The sequence below is a fragment of the Carettochelys insculpta genome, chromosome 18 (genome assembly GCF_033958435.1).
Source record: "Carettochelys insculpta isolate YL-2023 chromosome 18, ASM3395843v1, whole genome shotgun sequence".
Taxonomy (NCBI): Eukaryota; Metazoa; Chordata; order Testudines; family Carettochelyidae; genus Carettochelys; species Carettochelys insculpta.
The window spans coordinates 21,488,507-21,512,379 of record NC_134154.1 but is presented as its reverse complement, the minus strand read 5'-3'; the positions used below and the strand labels follow the sequence as shown (position 1 = coordinate 21,512,379).

The 23,873-nt window shown below is 44.3% G+C and overlaps 1 protein-coding gene across 1 annotated transcript in view; it reads left to right on the top strand.

Moving 5' to 3' along the window:
• TMEM132C (transmembrane protein 132C) overlaps positions 1–23,873 on the top strand; it is a 278,501-nt gene that overhangs the window by 183,766 nt on the left and 70,862 nt on the right. The window lies entirely within an intron of this gene.

Below are 23,873 nucleotides of genomic sequence, written 5' to 3'. Positions count from 1 at the left end.
GCTCTGTGCTGTCTTTAAATGATTGTCATTCTGTGAGCCAGTGAGACAGGGAATTCAGGGTAGAATTCTTTTCTGAGATCAGCATGGCTGTGTACCATGTTGGTATAAGACTACTCTTTCTATGTGATGGAATCACTGCTGATATCAGCTCGATATCTTGTTATAGGAACAGTAAACACTTGCCAGAATCACACGTGAATTTTATTATGGGTGCAAATCATGCAATTTAAACTAATTGCACATACACGTATGCGTGCGCGCACATACACACACACAAGATGCTACCCATTTAAAAAGATCTGGCCTTTACTCTTAAAGCCTCGAGATCCACTGTTTTAAACCATTTATTCACAATTTCTTCCATGCTACCAGTTGGTAACAGAAGGTCAAATATACTTGCTGGCTGCTTTTTAATTTTTCCATTTAATCCTAGAGAGTTTGATCACAGGAACATAAGAATATAAGAACAGCCATATGGTGTCAGACCTAAGGTCCATCTAGCCCAGTATCCTGTCTTCTGACAGTGGCCAATGCCAAGTACTTCAGAGGGAATGAACAGAACAGGTCATCATGAAGTGCTTGGCCCTGCTGTGAGGGCAGGAGATTGAACCTGATGACTCTTCACTTGCCCTCCAGTCGTAGTGTTCTATGATTCTATAATTCTAAGTAAGGGTTTGGCAACCAACATAGCAAGAACAGCCATTTTTTTTCCAAAAACTCAATAATTCAAGAGCCGCAGTGCGTGTGAATATGGGACGGTCCTCAATAAATAACATCAAATCATACTTTTTGTGATCCCTATTTTAAGAACAGCGCACAATGATTTGTAATAAAAACCAAAAATCAGTCAAGTAGCACTTTAAAGACTAACAATGTAATTTATTAGGTGAGCTAATAAATGTCCCAAAATATGCTAATGAGACATGGATGCAAATTCCCTGTGCCTCATTAGGATAAGGTCATTTGTTTTGGAGTCTGGAAGGCCCCGGGGGGGGGTCTTCCGGAAGGAAGTCCTTCTTCCGGAGGCCCCTTCTTCCCAAACATTTTCAGGAAGAAAGGGCCTCCAGAAGGAGGACTTCCTTCCGGAAGACACCCCGCCCCCGGGCCACGCTTCTAAACGGCGTTTTGGAGTCCGGAAGAACGTCTCCCAGACTCCAAACCACATGACCTTATGCTAATGAGGCATGGGGAATTTGCATCCGTGCCTCATTAGCATATTTTGGGCCATTTATTAGCATGCCACTTTCGAAGAAGTGTAGAAACGACCTTTATGTGTATATGTTTGTACTGCTACCTTCCTGACTTTTACTTCTGAACCCACTTTAAGTTATGCCGACTTTACTTCACATTTAAATTCAGTTTTCTTTCTTAAAATGCATGTTGCCCTTCCCAGCAGGAATGCCACAAGCTTCCTTTTCCTTTTCAGAATCAAGACTTGGTTAGCAACACAATCAAAACACAGGTACAGTATCATATCCCACAGTGCACTGCACATATTGAAGGGGGAGTTATCCAAAGGCTGGCAATCACATATCGTTTGCCAGTTAGATACGGTTGTACATTGTTGGACTTTTGGAGGTTCATGGTTTATTGAAAATAGTTAAAAGGGTTTTTTTTTACTTCACCGTTACATTGTCAGGAGCCACAAAGAAGTCCTTTAAAGAGCCGCACATGGGTCCGAAGCCACAGGTTGCAGACACTGTTCTAAGTGATCGAACCCCTGTTGCCATTCCCAGTTTCTAGCAAACAGAAGCTAAAAATACTGAACAAGTCTTTGAGGCATGTACCACCTGCAAATCCTGTTAACAACTGGCAGTTGACAGACCTCAGTACTTAGCAGGATGAGGAATATACCAATTAAGCATAGAGCAGTATGGTTTTAAGGAGAGAGCAGAAAAGGTCCTTAAAAGAAAGGAAAGTCCCTTGGTATGTCTGGGAAATACTGGAAAAGAGTCTATTCTGAGCAAATTCTTTTTAAGTAGCCTACCTCTCCTGGGAAACTTTTCGTCCCACTGAAGTCAGCGTGTAAACTCTGCAAACCGGAGCAGCCCAAACCACATTTATGTGAAAACAAATGTTTGCCAAAATTGCAGGACCAGAGCAGATGTTAGTTATTGTAAGATACTTCATTGTTACTTTTTCTTGGTGAAATTCTGGCCCTCTTGTGTTTATTACATTATTACTTTTTTCCCCTTTTATCTGATAGTATTATCATGTGCCAAATAAGTGGGGAAGAATTATTTTTTGCAGTCCTCATGTCAGCAGTCAGCTTATATGCTATATCAGTAGAACTGTCAATATCCTTTGGAGACACATAGATCTGAATTTCGCAGAAGTTAATAGAGAGTTGTGTGTTTCAGCACTGGTCTGAGGGAGAAATATTGCCTTTGATTATCTGTAGAGCTAAATATGGCAAAAAAAATAAAAAGATCTAGTCCTCAGTCCTGTAAAGACTTAAGCACACACTTAACACAGCGTCTTCAGTCAGATTCTGGCCTTAGATTCGTTAAGTGACTTCCAATGAAGCTACATGAGTCTGTCTTCTGGTAGAATTTACCACTGCCTTCTAATTTTTAAAGAATTCATTGGTTTCATCTCTGTATTTCATGCCTGATGTATTTTTATGCATGTTAAAGTAGTAACTAATGCTTTTGCACCTGCAGGCAGGATACAGATGGACACGCACATGTCTCTGAGCGATTAAAAGGCATCCTTTTATGTTGGTTTCTGTAGCAGCCTGAGTGCCAATATAGTGTAATATGATGTGCACGAGGAATATGGAACAAAGCCTTGGATGTACCAAGGGCAGTACCGTCGGGCATTATGGTATTTGCTTGGAATTTAAAGAACAAAATTATATCTTAAAACTCTTCTCTTTGCAAAGCTTCCTTGTGTGTGTCCATTTCTCTAGCGTACCTTGTGATAACACTTGGCAGCAGCCATAATACATTGTGCTAATAGAATTGAGCTGGATGACATGCCAATGCAAAATTGGCTTTGCTGGCGGGGTATTAGTAGATAAAGGGAATTTTCACAGTTTTCTGTTAGCTAACACTGCAGTTCCAGCCGGGATGCTTTCTTCATTTAAACATTAATCTCTAGCTGAGCTGATTACCTGGCAATTCTCTTGTTCAGAGCTGGAGACAGACACAGAAAGAGAACATGATGCAGTGTCTGCTGAGAAGTTGTACTTCACTATTTCTCTCAGGTATAGACTGTGAAGCAAGAGCCCATCTCCTGTAGAAAAGCTGGTGTTTTTTGTCAAGTATTTTTCTTAAATAATTTGAAAGGAAAAATGTTACAAGTAAACAGAGCGGATGTCTTGAAACATAAATCATGCCCAGGTAGCAAAACTGCTTCTTTTGTAATTTTGTTGTTGAAGGAAGGAAGTTTTAAGGAGGAATTTTTTCATTTACAAATACAGAGGCAGTGTGGGCCAGTGGTTAGGCCAGCAGACTGGGACGCAGAACATTTGGCTCCTAGTCCTAATGCTGTTACTTGCCAGCTGTGTGAGCTGGGGAAGTCTGTGTCTGTGGTTCCCCTCCCACCCTTTTTTTCTGGCTTGTCTATTATGACAGACCCAGGGGAGCTGGATGCAGTAGTTTGAGAGAGGGCAGACATAAGATGAGTGAGTGGTTTTCTCTTCCCTGAATAAACTGATAAGAGGCGGCTACCACATAACCAGGACAGGCAGGTACTGGGGACTACCTAAGAGCTGGCCTGAAACAGCAGGCTCATCAGTCACCTTCACCCAATTATGGTATGTGGGGCTACATTAAAAGGCTTCCCCTCAGGTAAGGAGTGGAGAGGAGTTGAGTGAAGGACTGAGAGGAGGAAGTGGTTGGCTGGAGAGCTGGTGGCAAGAAGACTGACTCAGGTACCAGGGAAAACGTACAAGGGTGATGTTTGACGAAGTGGCCCAGGGAAAAAGCTGCTGTAGTGGGGCTAGGAGAAAAACCCTATTAGTTGCCACTACCTAGGGTCCCTGGGCCAGAAACATGGAGTAGTGGGCAGGCCTGGATTTCCCCAAACCATCCCAACATCACAAAAAGTCTGCTGTTGAAAAGGGGGGCAGGGTTATGGGGGGTTGAACCGGAGTCCTTTGTGTCAATAAGATGATAGCTTGGTAAGGTGTGACTCCGGCCTCTGGAAAAAAGTAAGAGATGGTGTAAAGTGTCACAACGAGCCTCTGAGACCGACAATAACTGTGCAGGACCCATAGGGCCCAGCTGGATCTTTGCCATGCTATTTTGATTATAATGGCTGAGACAGTATCTTACACTGGGTGCGTCTACACTAGCTGGCTACTTCGAAGTAGCCGGCACAATGTCGAAATAGCATGCGTCGTGTCTACACACGACGTGTGCTATTGCGACGTTGAAATCAACATGAGGTGGTGAGATGTTGAAATCACTATTCCCATCCAAAGATGGGAATAGTGCCCTACTTTGACATTCAACGTCGAAGCAGGGCGTGTGTAGATGATCTGCGTCCCGCTACTTCGAAATAGCGGGGTCCTCCATGGTGGCCATCAGCTGAGAGGTTGAGAGACGCTCTGTCCAGCCCCTGCGGGGCTCTGTGGCCGCTGAGTGCAGCAGCCCTTAGCCCTTAGCTGCAGCTGGGGGTCCATGCTGCGTGCACAGGATCTGCAACCGATTGTTGGCTCTGTGGATCTCGTGCTGTGCAGGCCGAGTGTGTCTGGGAGAGACCCTTTAAGGGAGAGGCTTGGGGCTTTGCTGGCCCCTTATTTCGATGGGGAGCACTTGTGTGTGTGGACGCTCTGCATTTCCTTCGAGGGCAGCTCCTTTCAATGTTCCCCATCGCTACATCGATGTTGAACATCGATGGCACCAGCCCTGGAGGATGTGTAGACGATAGGCGTCGAAGTAACCTATTTCGATGTTCTTATGTCGAAATAGGCTACTTTGATGTAGTGTGCTAGTGTAGACGTAGCCTATGGGTTTCTATAGTGCCTAGGACAGGTGTCAGCAACCAAAATAGCAAGAAGAGTCATTTTTTTCTGAATTCAGTAAAATAATTCAAGAGCCATGATGCATATGAATAAGACTTTATTAGCAATGCCATCAAAATACAGATATAGTATTGTATCCCACAATGCAATGCAAATATTCAAGGGGGATTTATCCACCATTTGGAGATAACGTATCATTTGCAATTTAGATATGAGCTGTTCATTTTGGGGCTTTTAGACATTCACTGTTGATTGAAAATAAGCAGGAGGATTTTTTTAACTTTGCAATTTAAGTGTCGGGAGCCAGGTTGCAGATCCCTGGCCTAGGACAATCTCATTTAAGGCCTCTGGATGCATCCTTAATACAAATAATCAAACAATTACAATTATTTTTAAAGATGATTACCAGGTAGAGTAATATAATATAAAATATGTACATGGATTTAAAAATGTGTATTGATCTGTAGGTGTATATCTAGAAAGAAACTAAATAGGAGGACAGTATGGCCCATTAGCTGGGTAAAACTTGAGTTCCAGCTCTCTGGAGCAGCAAGCAGATTATGGTGGCATAAGATAATGGGCAATAACATAAAAATGCCAGGTGCAAGAAAGAAGGAAGGAAAAATAAGTATCAGGACGCTGGAAACAACAGGTCTTTTTATGGGATAAATATAACACCGGGATCACAAAAGAGGAGTGTTTCTCATTTGAGCTGTTCAAATGTTAGACTAAAACTTATGAAGCAGGAAATATCACACATTTTTATTACTCTCTTTCTAATTATCTTAAAAATAGGAGAGAAGTGTGGAAAACAAGATTTTTTTGAGGGATTAGAGCAGTTGCAGCTCCAGTGTAATGGAAAAAAAGAGATTAAAGAATTAACAGTGTCAGAAAGAACTGAACCTAGACTATCAACATCACTATGTAGGGCAGGGTTCAGTGGAGCAGATGGCAGGACATGGCAACTGAATAATCAATTTAACTTCCTCCAGGAGCCAATGGGGAAACTCATAGCAGCACCTAGCGACCGGAGACCTGGCTGGCTAGCTCAGTGACATAGGGAAATAAATACGAGCACTACGAAGTTATTGGTGAACAAAAGAAACATGGAAACCGTCAGGCCAGATATTAGTGAAACAAAGTTGTCCCAGTGTCCTAGTCCTATCTATAAAGTGAGCAGGAAATCAGCTGTCCAGTTTTATGAGGTCCATGTTCCAGAGTAGAGGAGTTAATCACTCTGAGCAGTTTTGGAGGCCATTCCCTCTAGCTACTACTAAAAGCCACCATGTGGTTATTCCACTGAGGGTGATGCACAGAGTATGGGAAGGGAAAGAGTCAATCATTCCTGACAAACTGCAGTCGGGCCAGAAGCTCTAGAGACCTTGTTTCCCAAATTTCTTTCCATACCTTGGGAGAGCAGAGGACAATCCAGATGAGCCATTGCTAACAGGAAACAACACTTCCTGCCTCTTCTGTAGCACTTGCCATCCATTGGTCTCAGAGTGCTTTACACAGGAGTTCAATACCACTATCCCCATTATACAGATGGGGAAATGGAAGCAGAGGCAGGTGAAATGACTCGCCCCATGTCATCCAATGGGTGTAGATATGACGATATAGGATGCGTAAAGGCTGCTTTTTTGATATAGCTCTTCCTAGGTGAAATTCTGCTTTCAGTAACTTGGGTAAATCCACTTATTTCATTGGGATTTCTCCAAATAAACACTGGTATCACCGAGAGAAAAATATGTCCCATGTTGCTGTTTTTTTAAGATCTGGTGGAATTTTTCGTTGTTGAAAAAAGGAGGACTTCCTTTTTAAATTTATGTTCCAATGCTTAGGTTTTTCAATGAAAAAGACAAAAAAGCCAAAACGAAAGTTGGGTTTTGAAAATTAAAGAGAGTTTTTGTGTTTGATTTTTGAGAATTAATTCTTTTTAATATAAAACAACAATCTGTATTAGAAATAAATTATTTTTCCACAGAAAGTACTTAACACTTTCCAATCAGCTGTATTTTTTCATGGTTTTTACCTTTAGCCATCAGGAATACTTACTAAAGGATGGGGTGCAATGTATCAAAAAGGCATCCCCAATTGGCTTTGCATTACCAAAAGCTTGAAATTGCCACTTGAAAAATAACTTGTCATAGTGCTTCAGTATCGGTGCACTCGGAGGCATTTATTTTTCATTCTGGTGCAGCTGATGTTGACAGGGATGTATGTGCCTCTCACTCAAAAATGTAAGATAAGAAATAGTAGGGATAGGTTTCCATCATGGTGCAGAGAAATTAAGGCCTTATGAAATTAATACGGGGTGAGTGTGTGCCTGTGTGGTATGTGTGTGAGAGAGAGAAGAGAAAAGATTTCCCATATATGACATTTTAAAAAGTGCAGCACAATTTACAGAAGAGAGCAATCTTGCAAAGATTTAACTCTCTGCTGCAGAACTGGTATCTGAGAAGACTTGTGTTCTGTTTAAGCAATTCTGATTTGATGTTTCTGGTTCCTGGATCAATTAGAAAAGTGCCTTCATCGGAGCTTGATTAATTATCTTCTAAGCTGCTTTTGAAAACCACTTCAATTAATCACAACTAACCTTAGAGCTTGCCAATTGAGGTGTACTGGGTTTCACCGCTTACTTTCCACAGACGCCTCAAATTTCTACCCTATGATGAGCACACTCAGGCAGCTATATTGATTTTTGCCAACTAATGAGCTAAAAAACAAAAATCCTCCAACTCATTCACGTTTGTGGTACACGTATACAAAAACACACAACCCCATTTCATTATGACTCTTCTATATTTATGTGCAGTTCAATGCCAGACCAAGACATGAAAGCTTGTTCAAGAGATTTTTATTCACGGGGCAGCTCCTGTTGTTAAACAGTTGTATTGAAGAGGTGTTTCTCCTACTAAGAATTCACCATGGAACAGGTTTAGCAGCAGAATCAAGGTCTTGTTGACTGCTTGTTTGACACCCAAACCAGTCAGGCAACATCAGCATTAGAAAAGTGGCAGTGGAACACCCTGACTTTGCAGCAAAGAGAGGAAATCCTTCTCTAAATTTCACCACCTTGAATAGCTGGTGAAGGATGCAGCTGCGTATCAGCAGCACTGGTTCTGCTCCAGGCTTTGTGTGTCACTGAGGCCGGTCATGTAACTTTCTTGTCCTTTATGTATTTCCAGCTGTAAAATGGGGATGATGCCAAATTTGTAGTGGGTCCGTGGAACCAAGGGGTGGTGGTGCTGTGCACATGCAGAGAAATTGTTTTTATTTTCCTATTTTGATTGATTTTTGCTGCTTTGGGTGGGATTTGAGAGTGATACTTATGCTCAGTGTAGCCTTCCCTTTGTTTAATAGCATCTTGTGAACCACCGTTTAACCCCAGTTCAGGGGAATGTGCTTTGCGTGACGTAGATGATGTCTAAGCTTGGCAACCACTCAGGTTGTGCTCAGGCGTAACTCAGGGTCTTTCTGCTGAGCATTACTCAGCATACCTCCATACATACTGTAGGTGTGTACTATGGTCCTACGTTGTTTCATTGGGAAATATGTTGCTCATGCACACCTTTGTAAATTAGTCTGTGAACCCCTATGAGTGGTCACTGTAAAAAGACAGAATCCTGTGGTAGATGGAACTTTGGTCCCACCCAGTATGGCCATTCTTATGTTCTTATCACTGGAGATTTTTAAGAACATATTGGACGAACACCCTTCAGGGTTCGCCTGGGTTTACTTAGTCCTGCCTCAACACAGAAGGCTGGACTATATGACCTCTCAGTCTTTCTTCTATCCCCAAATGTCTATGATTCTGTTTTGAAGGCTGTCATGTGAAATTGAGAGTGTGTCTTCACTACGCAAAAGATCGACCCAGTCAGTGTTGATCTTCCAGGGTTAGGTTTTGCATGCCTAGTAGGGAGGCGCAAAATTCTGGGGCCAACAGTCAACCCTTGTACTCCTCAATATTGTGAGGAGTAAGGGAGTTGGATGAGAGATTTTCTCTCATCAACCCCCCTCTATGAGGATGGCCAGATAAGTCAATTGTAGACAAGTTGATTCTAGCTACATAACTGCCATAACTAAAATTGCATATCTACAGCCGACTTTAATGTCTAGTGTAGACTTGGCCTGAGTGGATCTACATTCAGAATGCAGAGGTGTGAACCTTAGCCCAATCTTTCTTTTTTTTCATCTGCAAGCACATATCAGCCGGGATCTCTAGACCAAAAATTAAATTAATGTATATCCATGTTGGTCTTCAGTGAATAAAAGTCTCATCACAAACAAGCCACATACGTATGACTTCATTCTTCTTCCTTTCATGACTTTCCTAGCCAAGGTAACAGATGACGAAAGCAATGAATGGAGTCCAGTACAGCAATGGGCAATGAAGGCTAGTGAGTGGGCCATATGAATAGCCCTCCATCTCCGTGTGCCACAAGTTTGTCATAACCAAGTTGGCCTCCTGGGATAGGGTTGTTTTACTAACTGCGCTTGTGAAACTGAAATTGTGCTGATTGAACCATGGCAGTGCTTTGATTGGCTGCAGAGTGAGCTCATGTCTCTCAGTCCATATTGCGTGCAGTCAGCACATATCTAACTTCACATACCCTTGCTTTATGTGCATGTCATTTCAATAATATTGTACCAGTAGGAAAACAACCTACAAGGACAGAAGCAAGTGGAACCTGACAACCCTGCGCGTGGACAACAGCACACAAAATGTCTTGTGGTCCACATGTAGAACCTGATGGGCCACAACAGCCCACAGACTTCAGGTTACCCACCACTGTTCCAGTAGGTGATACAAGGAGCCACACAGTGCTGGAGTTTTTCTTTGTACACCATCTGAAGCTATCTAAACAAATTCATTTTCTCCAACTTACTTCATACAAATGAACCAACAGTCATGGGCCAGGCTGAATTTTCTTTAACTGAACAGATGTTTTCCCAGTTGAGTGGAATGAGGAATGATACAAACCATACATTCTGATTTGAAGAAAATATATTTTATGTCAAAAATATCTTCATTATTTAGCAAGAGGATATAGCGTGTGTGTGTGTGTGTGTGTGTGTGTTAAAGTAAAGTTTATGGTGGAACTGGATAAATAAAAAATGAAGGGCCAAATCCTGTCAATGTAACCTATCCATCCTTCTTTGTGCTAGCACAGTGGGTTGAATTTGGGACCTCCAGCCGTAAAAAATCGTGAACTTTTTACTCTAACTATGCAAATAAATCTTTTAGGAGAGAGCAGTAACAGCCTCTTAAACCTATCCTGTGATCCTGCCAACTGAATTGAGGTTAAGACCCACATCACTTACACACCTGCCACCCCATTAAAAATAGTGGGATTACGTTGGTTTAAATGATTTACACTAATGCAGTTTCCACTGATGACAGTGGTGTTGCTCTGAATTTGTACAAGAGTAACTAAGATCAGACTCTAACCCATAGGATCTGCTTATGATTTGTCCATGTCAAACACAGCACTGAAAGCTGTTTCAATTAAAGATGCTGTCTGCTGTCAGTCACTATTGATTTGGTCCATTTGTTCAAAGTAGCGTCCTTTGTTACCTGTCCTACAGAAAGCAGAAGCACAAAGGGATAAGATATGTGCATTGATTCCCAGACTGAGCAGACGCTGCACACAAAATGGAAAAGGATCCAAAATGGCTCAATTTGACAGTGCCTTTGTTAATGCATCCTGGCCATTACAGGCACTTTTGCCCCTAGTCTGTTGTTTTCTTTACCTTTAGTACAGACTTATTCAGTTCTCCTTTTTGCCGGGAATAAGGGTGGATCAATAAAGCTACCCAAGGTGGCAGGGATTCATTTTTTCCATGGGATTGGGTTGTGTGTCATTTTTCATGAAGCACAACAGTATAGATGATTTTCCTTTTTTCTGACACCCCATTTCCTGACAACCTGTCTTGAACAGATAACTGTTGGATTTTCTAAGCACTGAGGAGAGATGGGGTCAGCAGGCTTCCAGACGGATAGCAGTATTTGGAGTGTAAACTGTGCTATTTAGGGAACTCTTGGTATTCCTTGCCAGTTTTTCTTGCTGGGTCGCAGAAAGATTGATGAGAGACTTAGGATATATGTTTCTCTGCCTTGACGCGTGGGAGCTACAGTAACAAATGGGGAAGAAAACAGCCCCTACCCAAGAGTGTCAGACTGGAATGAAAACATGGTGTGGTGTTGTACAGGTTGAACCTCTCTAATCCGGCACCCTCAGGACCTGACCAGTGCAAACGAGAGTATTTGTGAGACCACAGGTGGGCACTATCATCTAGCAGAATTACCAACACTTCCACTGCTTACTGGGCTCTTAGAAAACATTTAGGGTTAAATTAGCGCTAAATAACAGCACAGAACACAGAGAGCCAGGACTGGTGGCTGGAAACAAACTTTATGGGACCACAGGAAACTTGGCCACACCCATGATAAGTACCGAATAATCATACCAGATTATGGATGTTGCAGGATGAGAGAGCGCTGGACTAGAGAGGTTCAACATTCCTGTTATTTGGGGATCTCATTTTTCCTTTTCATTTTTAGGTTATCTTGATCTCACTCTCAACAGACCGACGTCCCATGAGTTAAGAATTTGAGGCTATCTCTAATCAGTGGCCTAGAGACACAACAATACCACCCCCCAAAAAAAAGAAAAAAGAAAACTTTAAGCCCAGGTTTATATCTGAATAGACAGCTGGTTAAAAAGGCTGAGCACACCAAACAGCCCCTTGCACAACTTTGCAGCTGCTTCAGTGCATGGGCAGAGACTGTGGAGAGGCACCACAGTGAGCCAACCCAACGGTCTCTCCTGGACCATATGATAATGATTGAAAAGGACATTCCAGAGCAATGTATTTTGATGCCATAGCCGCCCAGTATTGCATTCGCCATATGCACTAACAATTACTGCCCCCTCAGCCAGGTGGAAGGGAGGAGAGCAAGGTAATGTTTCTTAGCAGCAGCAAGGGAGCAGTTTCCCCAGGGCTGATCTTCTGCTGAAGTTGGCAGCTGGCACAGAACTGGAATTCACAGGCAGAGAATGTGAGACTATGTAAAGCCTGCGGGGGAATCCAGAGGCCCTGAGGTAAACCTCAGCCCTTAAGCTTCCCCATGAGACTGTTGTGGGGTCAGCACCAAGATTTTCCAAAGAGCTTTGAGATTTTGTGACAAACAGAGGCCCCAAAAGGCCACCTGTAGTTTTGGTATTGGGGGTAGCAATGGTCTGAGTACGTTGCATCTTTATAGAATATTTTACCCCCAGCTCTCCAAGCGCTTTGTGAAGAGCACTCGCTACCAAAGTCTCGTCGCATTCCTCTGCTGTTACACTTACTCTGCAACTGGGGACCCGGAGGCAGCGCACTCAAGTGAGTTGTGCAAGGTCTCGTGCTGACAGAACTGGAAGCAACTCAGCAACACCGGACACATGTCTGCTGCTCTAACCTAATATTAACCTTCCTTAAAGAAAAAGCCACAGGACTAACAGGCAGGTATCAGAGAGGCAGCCATGTCAGTCTGTATCTTCAAAACCAACAAGATGTCCTGTGGCACCTTATAGACCAACAGATATTTTAGAGCATGCGCTTTCATGGAGCATAAGCTTTCGTGGGCCTTTGTTCATCTATAAGGTGCCACAGGACTTCTTGTTAGGAGTAATAGAGTATGTTCAGATTAGGCACTATGCCCTTCTTTTAGCTAATTGATTGATTTGCAAATGACTCAAGTTACTTAGAATGTTTGTTCGTGGGAGGGAAATAGTAATCGATTGTGTTTGGACCGGGCTGTCCAACACGCTAGCCACTAGCCACATGTGGCCTTTTGGCCAGTTGAGTGTGGCTAGCTGGCTAGAACAGTAAATCTGGTATCAGAATAAAGTGGCTAGTTTGCTATAGCTTCAGAGGTGGTTAGACATCACAGTCCTAGGACTTGCCTCCCTATTCTGGTGTTGTCCCTTTAAACGGATACTCTGCAGAAAAGCAGAGATGCTCGGCTGGCTTACGTGGACAGTTTGTCAGCAGAAAGTCGGCTAGCTGTGATTCACGTTGGAAAAACTGGAACAAATTCTTTTAGTTGGACAATTGCTTAATTATGGTTTTGACCTCTAGAGTTAATGTTTCTGGGGAATACTTCTCATAGTCATTGACCAGGAGGTGAGATCCACCCACCAGAGCAGCACATTGTTTCTGCTGGGATGCATGTAAGGCGGGCCCGAGGTGCTTAGATATAGGCAGCACAACTAACTAGGTAACAAGGAGCTTCGTTACTGTAATGGGAGGTAATACATGAACGTGGGAAAATAAATTCATGTGGACTTTTATAAGCTTTTGGGATGTAATGAGCTATCCCAGGGATTAAAACCCCCATAACTTTTCACCTTCGGTTTGTTGTTAGACTTATGGATGCCTTGCCTGGCTTTCAGGTTACAACTCATTATCCAGACCGGTTTTCATCACCAAGGATGTCTTTGTTGGGCTTGTCACTGGGGGTATTTACTTTAACCATAGCTGTTCCACTAGGGCAGAGCTGGGTGAAATATGGGCTGGATGTGGCCCACCAAGCCACTGGATCCGATCTATGGGACCTTCAGCCAGCATCCCAGACCCTCCCTATCCCCTAACTTTCTGCCCCTGACCCCATGTAACCCAAGTTCTCTGCACCACTGCTGCTGCACCCACACTCCTTGCCAAGTCCTGCACCCCCTCCTATATCCCTCCTCCAGATCACAACCCCCTCCCAGACACTGCATCCTCGTGTACCCCTCCTCCAGGTCAGAACCCTTTCCCACCCCCATACCCCCTCCCAGACCCTTGTACCCCAATCCCCTGCACAAGCCAAAGGCTCACCTCCCCTTCGGCACCCCTGCCCCAGGTCACACTCCCCTCCCAGAGCCTTCACCCCCTCTTACACTCCTCCTCCAGGTTGCACTCCTCCTCCACCGATGCCCACTTCTGGACCCTGCACCCCTCCTACATCCCAAATCTCTATCCCAGACTTCCCTCTGCACCCAAACTCTACAGAACATGAGCTATGAGGGAAGACTGAAAGCACTGGGCTTGCTTAGTTTCAAAAAGAGAAGACAGTCGGGACATGATAGTGGTTTTCAAGTACTGAAAAAAGGGTTACAAGGAGGAGGGAGAAAAATTGTTCTACTTGGCCTCTGAGGATAGGACAAGGAGCAATGGGCTTAAACTGCAGGAAAGGAGGTTTAGGTTGGACATTAGGAAAAACTTCCGGAAAGGGTGGTTCCAGACAGGAATAAGTTGCCTTGGGAGGTTGTGGAATCTCCATCACTGGAGGTATTTAAGAGCAGGTTAGATAGACCAGGTTGTGGGGAATAAGGGAAACAATAGGTCAGCCTAGAACTGCATTGCTAGAGGAGGAGCTCCAGGAGCTGTGTTTCTGACTGCCCTTGGCAAGGGGAGGTGGGGAAAGCAAACTCTCCTGTGCAGCTGGTGCTACAGAGGCATGACCTTGCCCTCTGCCTTCCCTCCATAGAGACTGGAGCTGGTCCCTGCTTCTGGAGGTTGGGGTGCCCACAGTTATGTAAGGGTCTGTGCAGACAGAACTGCTACCAATAAATGTCGCTGCCTCCTTAGCTTGGCATTGCTCCCTACCCTTTCCAGGTGAGCCTTTCCCTGATGTAAGCTGTATCTGGCATCCATGAAAGCGGGAGGAGCAGGACAACCCTCTTGTGCGTCATTGGGAACTGCGCCTATAAATGAGCTAGTGCCCCAGACTGCCTGGGGGAGGGGCCCTGCAGCAGCATATGTTCTGTTTTACTGGGTCATTTTGGAAGAAAGAAAAAAAGCAACTTCCCTGATACACCCAGTGCCCAACCTTATTGCTGACCCAGTCTGAAACGTGCACCATCCCCTACAGCTGGGGTGGAATGAGGCACATCTAACCCACAGATACACTGCAGGGTAACATCAAGGCTCCAGCCCAAGCCAGCTGACATGTGCCCGGTGCCAGTGTTTCATTGCAGTGTACAAATACCCACTGAGAGTTCCCTTGTGGTGTCCAGCCCCCAATGGTGGGCAATACTTTTCATGTGGGGTCACCACAATACTTTGCTAAGTGATCAGGGGCCACACTCTTATATGAGATTACTGGAGGAGGTGTGGGGTTTTGAATGGAGGTTGAGTGCAGAAGGGAGCTTGGGCTAGGGACTTGGGATGTAGGGGAGGGAGTTTGGGTGGTGGAGGAGGTTGTGACCTGGTGTAGAGGACTGAGGCGCAGGCAGGAGAGGTTGTGAGGTATGGGAGGGAGGTGCAGGGTCTGGGAAGTGGTTGTGACCAGTGGCAGGTGTGCGGAGAGTTTGGGTGGTGACCTAGGGTAGCTAGGGGGTTGTGACTGGGGCAGAGGATTGGGTGTAGGAGGGGCGCAAGGCCAGGAAGAAGCAGAGGGTGCAGGAGAGGATTCTGACCTGGAGGAGAGGTACAGGAGGGGGTGCAGAGTCTTGGATGGGGTTGTGACCTGGGGCAGGGAGTTGCGGGGAGGGACGGAAGAGATGACAGGTGCATGCTCTAGCTGGGAGTCACTTCCCTTATGCAGCTCCTGGCCAGCAGCCCAGCAGGACCTGGGGAAGTCCCCCTGCCTACTTCGTCCCACATGGCACTCAAAGAGGCTAGCTGCAGGGGCCACGTGCATCCCCGTGCGCTATTCATCCCTTTCCAGGGGTCCTCTGCATGCTGCCTGTGCTGCAGGCATGGCACAGGCAGCTCCCATTGGCCGTTTTCTCAGAATGCTCATAGTTCAGGGGAAAAGTCGTTAAAACTGAATGAACATTGAGCTGGCAGTGCTGTGTGCACTATCGCTAGATGTACATTCGGGGCCTCACGTGGCACATATGTCAGTAGCCCAATGATGAGCCCCTTATGTGACTATGAATTTCAGGGAGGGGTTAGAGTGCATCAGTGAGTATGAGTTTGTCTCAGAGAGAGGTAATGGGGCCTGATTCTGATCTCGTTTACACCAGTATAACTCCACTAATTCTTGATTCACACCAGTGTAACGGAGATCCGAATCAAGCCAAAGAAACCCATTGTGTGGGCACACGGACAGGAAAAGCAGCCTGAACAATTAACGCACAATAACACCAGCCTGATTGTCTGCAGCAGCAGTAATGCACTGGAGGAGAAAGGGGGCTTCAGCAAATGTAATGGAAATGGAAGCAACAGCTCCATTAATTTTAATCAGCTTCCTAGCCATCTCAGCATTTGTTTTTCTAACAAAGTTGATTGTCCTTCCGGAAGATTCATTACCCTCCCCCAAGAAAAATAATAAATTCCAGAACAATGCAATTTATTACCCCGGGGAGCTTTTTGAGATTCTCCGTTAGTGCAAAAATGTGCACAGTATATTTTCAGTAATTGTGGCAGATTGAATATTGACGGTCCCAATCTGCATTGCTGTCTACACTGCCTCCTGTCTTCCTGGCCTCTTGTAAACAACCAATGGTTGTGCGTGATTTGGAGTAGATTCTTAGGATATGTGTACACACCAATGTTATTTTGAAATAACTATCCTAGCGTCTACACAACACAACCACTGTTTTGAAATGTGAGCTGGCCTGAGAGCTCCTGCACCATACGTTTGAAGAATGTGTGAAGTTACAGGAATCAGGAGCAGGATATGAAAAACGGAATTCATCTGAGTCTAAGTAATTCCTCTCACCAAACCCACCTTACCCAAACTGGTGACTGCTCATTAAGTACTGAGAGAATCTCTTATTCAGAGAGACAAGTAAGTGGGATGTGGTGGTTGGAATATAGGACTGGGAGCCGAGATGGCTGGAGTTAGTTTCTGCCTCTAGGAGAGAATGGCGAGTCACCATGCCTCAGTTTACACACCTTTCAAACGCCAGCCAGACATACTTTGAGCTTTACTGGGTAATTTGAGTTTTTTCCTGAGTAAGTGGCTTATTGGGATGACACAGTTAAGGCACGTCAGTTCTGTAGCCAAGAGCAACTGACTGATTGCATCCTTATGTCCTGCGTGTCACTGTCTGGCATAATAGGTTTAGGAACATAGCTGCACTTGAAGCATGTTTAATGGCTTGGACCATCACAGTCCTGATCTTCCAAAGCTCCCGCTGAAATCAAAGTGAAGTTTGTAGTTGAATAAGAAGTGATGAATTTTGCATGTACGGAATGTACATAGTGTCTCTTCTGGCACACATGCTAAGGACAGAAGCTAGACATTCAGATGCCACCAGCCTGTTACACGTGTCTGCTCAATAATTTAATTTTCCTGAGAGTCACTCTTTCTCATCGCCCTGCCTGTGCTATGTCTCTGATGTCTGTACAGTATCTGTTCTCATTAATGAAATCGTCTGGTCTCTGCTCTCCATGTGCTTTACTTCCTTGAGTTTGCTATAAAGTCCATTAAATCAATAAACCATTTAAAAGAGGGAGGAAAGGGGGAATCCAGGAATAGAGAGAGGAAATAACAAAGAGCTTGATTTTCTCTTTCCTTTGTTTTTATTAGCCATCCCCTAAGAAACTTGATTGTATGTCTTTGTTATTGCTTCTGTTTATCAAAAATTAATGACCTTCTGCCAAAACGAGGCAAGAGAAGCTAGAAATTTCCCCCCACTGATTTGAAAATGGACTAACTTAAACTGAGAGATTTTGACAGAGGCTGGCAATTTCACTTCTACTCTGTTTTAAATGGGATTCTGAAACCCACAAACATAAGCCAAATACTCATGCACAGCTCAGTGGCCACACCTGTTAAAAACTGAAGGATGGAGGAAACTTATGGAGGATAGATACCACCGTTAGAAGGAGAATGTAACCCATCAATAATCTGTAGCATGTTAATCTGTCCAAATAAAAAAGCTTACAAACCTCCTGTGTGACCATAGAAATAATAGATGTGTCAGTCATTGGCTACGTCTACACGTGCCCCAAACTTCGAAATGGCCATGCAAATGGCCATTTCGAAGTTTACTAATGAAGCGCTGAAATGCATATTCAGCGCTTCATTAGCATGCGGGCAGCAGCCGTGCTTCGAAATTGACGCTCCTTGCCGCCGCGCGGCGCGTCCAGACGGGGCTCCTTTTCGAAAGGATGCTGCCTACGTCGAAGTCCCCTTATTCCCATGAGCTCATGAGAATAAGGGGACTTCAAAGTAGGCAGCATCCTTTCGAAAAGGAGCCCCGTCTGGACGCGCCGCACGGCGGCAAGGAGCGTCAATTTCGAAGCGCGGCTGCCGCCCGCATGCTAATGAAGCGCTGAATATGCATTTCAGCGCTTCATTAGTAAACTTCGAAATGGCCATTTGCATGGCCATTTCGAAGTTTGGGGCACGTGTAGACACAGCCATTATGTGATTATTTCAAAGTAGTTATTTAGTGAATGTTTTTGCCCTGGAGATTCAAGCCTTGTTGTCCATAAACCATTTGAGAATTTCAGGAGGAATTCCTCATTCCCTCCCCTCGCCACCCAGGCAGATCTTACCTTACCACTTCTCCACCTTTGTTTAGCTTCTGTCCTATGCCATTGTGAGAAAAGATAATTACTGTGGCTATGACTACACTAGAGGGTTTTGTGGACAAAACTAGTGTTAAGTAAATCAACAGAATGCATCACTTTTTTTGGCAGTCTTATCCCGCTCCCCATGAGGCATAATGCCTCTGTTGACAGAGATCTATCAACAAAGCTGGGCTGGAAATACCAGTGGCCCTCAGTCAACAGACGGGCCTTCTGGGACACCAGGAAGCCCTGTCGGCTGCACTTCCACTTCGCCGTTTTGTTGAGAGACTGCTGTGTAGTTCAGCCACTCTGTGTCGACAGAGTGGATTGCTTTTGCGATCTGCTTGGCAATTTGGCCACAACCTGTCGTCAGAAGTTTTGTCGGAAGATGTCTTTCAACAAAAACTTCTGTTGACAAATCGCTGTAATCTAGACATAGCCTGTGGGTCAGATTGTGCCTCTTTTCCACACATTAGCCGCGTCTACACGTGCCGGCTACTTCGAAGTAGCCGCACCAACTTCGAAATAGCGCCCACCACGTCTACACGTGGCGAGCGCTATTTCGAAGTTGAAATCGACATAAGGCGGCGAGACATCAAAGTCGCTATCCCAATGAGGAGATGGGAATAGCGCCCTACTTCGACATTGAACACCGAAGTAGGGCCCGTGTAGCCAATCCGTGTCCCGCAACATTGAAATAGCGGGGTCCGCCATGGCGGCCATCAGCTGGGGGGTTGAGAGACGCTCTCTCCAGCCCCTGCGGGGCTATATGGTCACCGTGTGCAGCAGCCCTTAGCCCAGGGCTTCTGGCTGCTGCAGCTGGGGATCCATGCTGCATGCACAGGGTCTGCAACCAGTTGTCGGCTCTGTGGATCTTGTGCTGTTTAGTGCACGTGTGTCTGGGAGGGGCCCTTTAAGGGAGCGGCTTGCTGTTGAGTCCGCCCTGTGACCCTGTCTGCAGCTGTTCCTGGCATCCTTATTTCGATGTGGGCTGTTTTGGTGTGTAGACGCTGCCCTGCAGCGCCTACTTCGATGTAGTGCTGCCCAACGTCGACATTGAACGTCGACGGCACCAGCGGAGGACATGTAGATGTTATTCATCAAAATAGCTTATTTCGATGTAGCATTCACCTGTAGACGTAGCTATTGAGTGCTATGTTAATATTTGAATAGTCTCATTGAGATGACTCATGTTTGTTTACATTATGTACAATTTTAAAGAGTCGTAATTATTGTATGTCTACACTACAGAATTATTCCAGAATAGTTTGTTCCGGAGTTGTTATTGCAAAGTAAAATATTCTGGAATAATGTGTTTACACTCCACAGGGAAGCCCCAAAATAAGCAAAACTGTTTCTACGATAGTGTGTCCGCACACAATAGAGCATATTTTAGCTCTAATCCAAAATACTGTGTCTACACGGCAGCGTTATTTTGAAACAAACTATTCCGGAATAACCTATTTCAAAATAGCCCCTGTTCTCTGTCTAAACAGCCCCTATTTCAAAATAGCTATTTCAAAATATGCGCTAATTCCTCATGGAATGAGGTTTACCAATTTCAATATAGGCTAATCGCAATTCAAAATTATTGCAAAATAGCAGTTGTGTAGATGCTAGCAAAGTTATTTCAAAATGGCAGCCATTATTTCAAAATAACTTTGCTGTGTAGACATATTCTTATAGTCCAGTAGAACCTGGATTTCCCCACTGAAATAGGAAATCAATTATGCTAGGTATTGTACACACCCATAGAACAGCCCCTGCTCCAAAGAGGTTACGGTCAAAACATCCCAGATGGCAAAAGAAGATTTTGTATCCCCTTTTCACCAATGGGGAGTTGAAGCACAGAGAGGTGGACTGAGAACCTTGCTCAATGTTAAATGGCAAGCCTGTGGCAGAGCTAGGCTTTACATCCTGATTGATATCGCAGTGATGTGCCCAAGGTCATTCTCCCCATCTTCAACCTCTCTGGTCTCTCACAGTACAGCTTCACTTTCACAACATCTGTCTGCTGGCTCAGCTCCATCTCAGATGCCTCCAGACAATTTGCCACTCTGAAGTGAAAGACGTTTAAACAGATAAATATTGTGTTCATGAATATGAGGTAAATCATGTGATGGCCCATGACTTCTATTGGCTAATTCCTGTGGTTTTCAAACCCTGTTATCCACAGTGACTTTATATTGCATATGTCCAGCTCGCCTAAACTCCTCCCATACCAATGATGGCATTGTTTCCATAGCAACTACAATATATATCCCCAAATGTGTAAGTGGACAAATCTCATAGCACCAGAAACTTTATTGCATTCAACAACCTTGTTAGTAGGGGCAAATACTGTAGCCCTTGATCTGCACAGGGGCAAAATGCCCATATAAACCACTGAACATTTTCCCTAAGGAATGAGTAAAAAAAATGCTGCAATCTGACACCACTGAGACTTTATGTGGGGTGCAAGGACCTGGGTGTAGGACGAATGCTTAAGAAAGAATTCAGTGTTCCCTGTCAGCTGAGCACTGGGATGGCTTCCCAGGAGACATTCAGGTGCCCCCTGGCTGATTAACGGAGCTCCCACAGCCAGCAGTTTGTGTTACTACTGGTGGTGCACATTCTGCACACGCCTTGGTGCACCTCACAAAATAGATGGAAAAAAAATGGGAAGGAACACTGATGTGATCCTGGTCAGTTGTTAGAGTGAAATCCTGTCTGTACTGCAATCAGTGGCAAAATTCCCATTGATTTCTATGAAATCTGGGCTTCACCCGTACCATGTGCAAAGTGCTTTCATAGTGAAAGCACAAAAGAGTGATGCTAAATATAAAAATAAAAAATTTACATATAAAATGTAAAGTAGTGGTTATATCATATGTACTTATATGGCACTCATTAGTGTGCTGTTGGAGTGTCTCACAGCCATTAACGTATTCATCATATGTCTGCGTGTGTGCATAGTGTGTTGTGTATACGTATTTGTATATGTACGTAAACAGATAATATATTTGTGTTGTCACTCTGCAAATATCTGTTGGTTACAGGTAGTATAACAATATTATCATTGATATGTAGCCAGCTACGTAATGCTCTTGCAGTTTTGAACTGCGTGGAAAATGGAAGAGTTTCAAACTGCAAATGAAAATGGTCTTTTTAGTATCAGATTATTCCCAGTGATGCCATGTGGAGTGGAGACATCACCAGAATGATAGTGCTTTGGCTAATGATGGCGTGACCCCAACTTTAAATGGAGGTCCTCTTCCAAATGACTCCACATGTAACTCTGAGTTGTGAGATGCAATGACTGGCCCATCAAACATAAAGCCAAGATGTTACCTCTACTTGTAAGAACAATCCAAGTTATTCTCTGCAACAGAGACAATTGCAAGCTGTGATACTATGTTATCAAGAAGATATTGTATAGCCTATCAAGGGCTAGTTACACATATAGGAAAAAGAGCCTTACTGGATGGCTATAGCTGTCTTCCGTATTCAGTATTTACTGATTTTTATCATCCCATCTGTGATAGCCTTAATAGCGCTATTCAGGAACAAAGAGGAACAGGAGAGGTGGACATCATGGACGTGGTTTTTTCAGATAATTATTCTCCATCTATCTGAATAGATGTAAAGATATGTGTATGCTGAAAGTGGGTGGAATTTATTGCAGGCTCTGAGGTCGTATCATTGGCACGGTGCTAGGTATCAGTAAGAAATATTTATCTTTCTCCAAGAATTCTGGAAATAGCCCCCATCACGCAGCTAACTATCACTTATGTTTCTTTCTCTGCTCTTCTTTTCCTAGCAAGAGGCTTCTTTACTAAGAGCATCTCTTTGAACACAGTTAATTATGTGAGTATATATATATATATTTTTAGTGGGGCCTTCTGCCCTGCCCTCTTCCAAGGGGTCCCGCCAGATAATGGCTCTCCCCCATTAGCAGCAATATGTGTCTTAGTCACTCTGTCAATCAGGCCCAGCAGCCTAGTCCTTAAGTTTGAGCATGCCATTCCCATCACTCAGGCTGCCACAGCATAGTCATTGAAGGTTGGGCTGAGCAGCCCAGTCACTAAGGCCTCAGCGGCCTAAGTCACTCCAGTCATTGCCTTACTCCCTGGGCCACTTCCCTGGTGATCGCTTTGCACCTTCTGGGCCCCTGTCTTGGGGCCTGCAGTCTGGCAGGAGTCAGGCAGGAACCTTCCCACCAAGTTCCTCTTATCCTGCCCAGCACTGTCCTATCTAAGGTGCTAGCTCTCTGTGGGAATTGGTCCTGCGCCTTCCCTGGCCAGGAACCAATTCCCCCAGCTCTGCTAGAGCAACTCCTTACGTGCACAGCTGCTCCAGCAAGCTGACCTCTGACTGGCTCCCCCCAGGAGCCCTTCGTTTACTGGCTGTTGGAGCTGCCCAGGCTCCCTTTAGCCTACCTTAATTCTTTCCTTGCAACGCGGGGCACTTGCCCCCCTACAGTATTACAAATACATTATTTCCCACGTGAGTAATTTATATAGAAATTATGTTTTACCCTAATACCTAAAAGCCTTTGTCATAGGCCGGGCCCTCATCACGGTAGGTGCTGTACAAATGCGGAACAAAAATACGATGCTTGTTCTATATGGGTATCATAAACATAAATACACAAATATAGGTTGGGGTTTTCAGATGAGCCTAAAGGAGTTAATTGTCCACATCCACAAGCATGGTGTGAAAAATGGTCTGAAATAATAGCTCCTAAAGCCTTAGAATTGTAAAAGTCCTGACCTGACAGGGTTGGGTTGTCCTAGGGTCTCCTTACTATAGCAAATACATTCACAGTGAGACTGAAGTCAGAATGTCCCATGTAAATTCTTATTTAAACCCACAGCCTGCACATTTTCTCCTTTAAGAATGAGGTTCCCACATAGCTGCTTGAATTTTTTTTATCCATTCGGCAACTAGGTTGGTATAATAGCCTCCCTGTGGGGTCGGGAAGAGAAACAGGCAGCTGTATTTTAAATGGGCATTTAAATAAATGCAGCTTTTTAGCATATTTGATTCCAAGTAAAGAAAAAGAAACACTTTGCTGCTAGTGGGGCTTCTGTTCCTGATGGTAAGGATGATAAAACTTGCATTATCTTTAGTAAGGTTGGGATCAGGACCTAAAATAGCTCTTGTTTGCTACTCCTAAAATACACCGAAGTTCAACACTTCTGTCTGCCCTCCGTCTTTCTTGCAGTGCATCTGCTTCTGATCATTGTCAAAGACTCAGTGAATTAGAAATTTGGAAGACTGTGGGATTTCTTCTTTGCTGGGTGTCAGATCCAAAAACACAGGGTTTACACGGGAAATCTCCCCTGGAAACAAGAAGCTGTGGCTCAAGTACATCTTTCAGTATTTCAGGAGTCACACCAAATCTTCTAGACCAGTTGTTGGC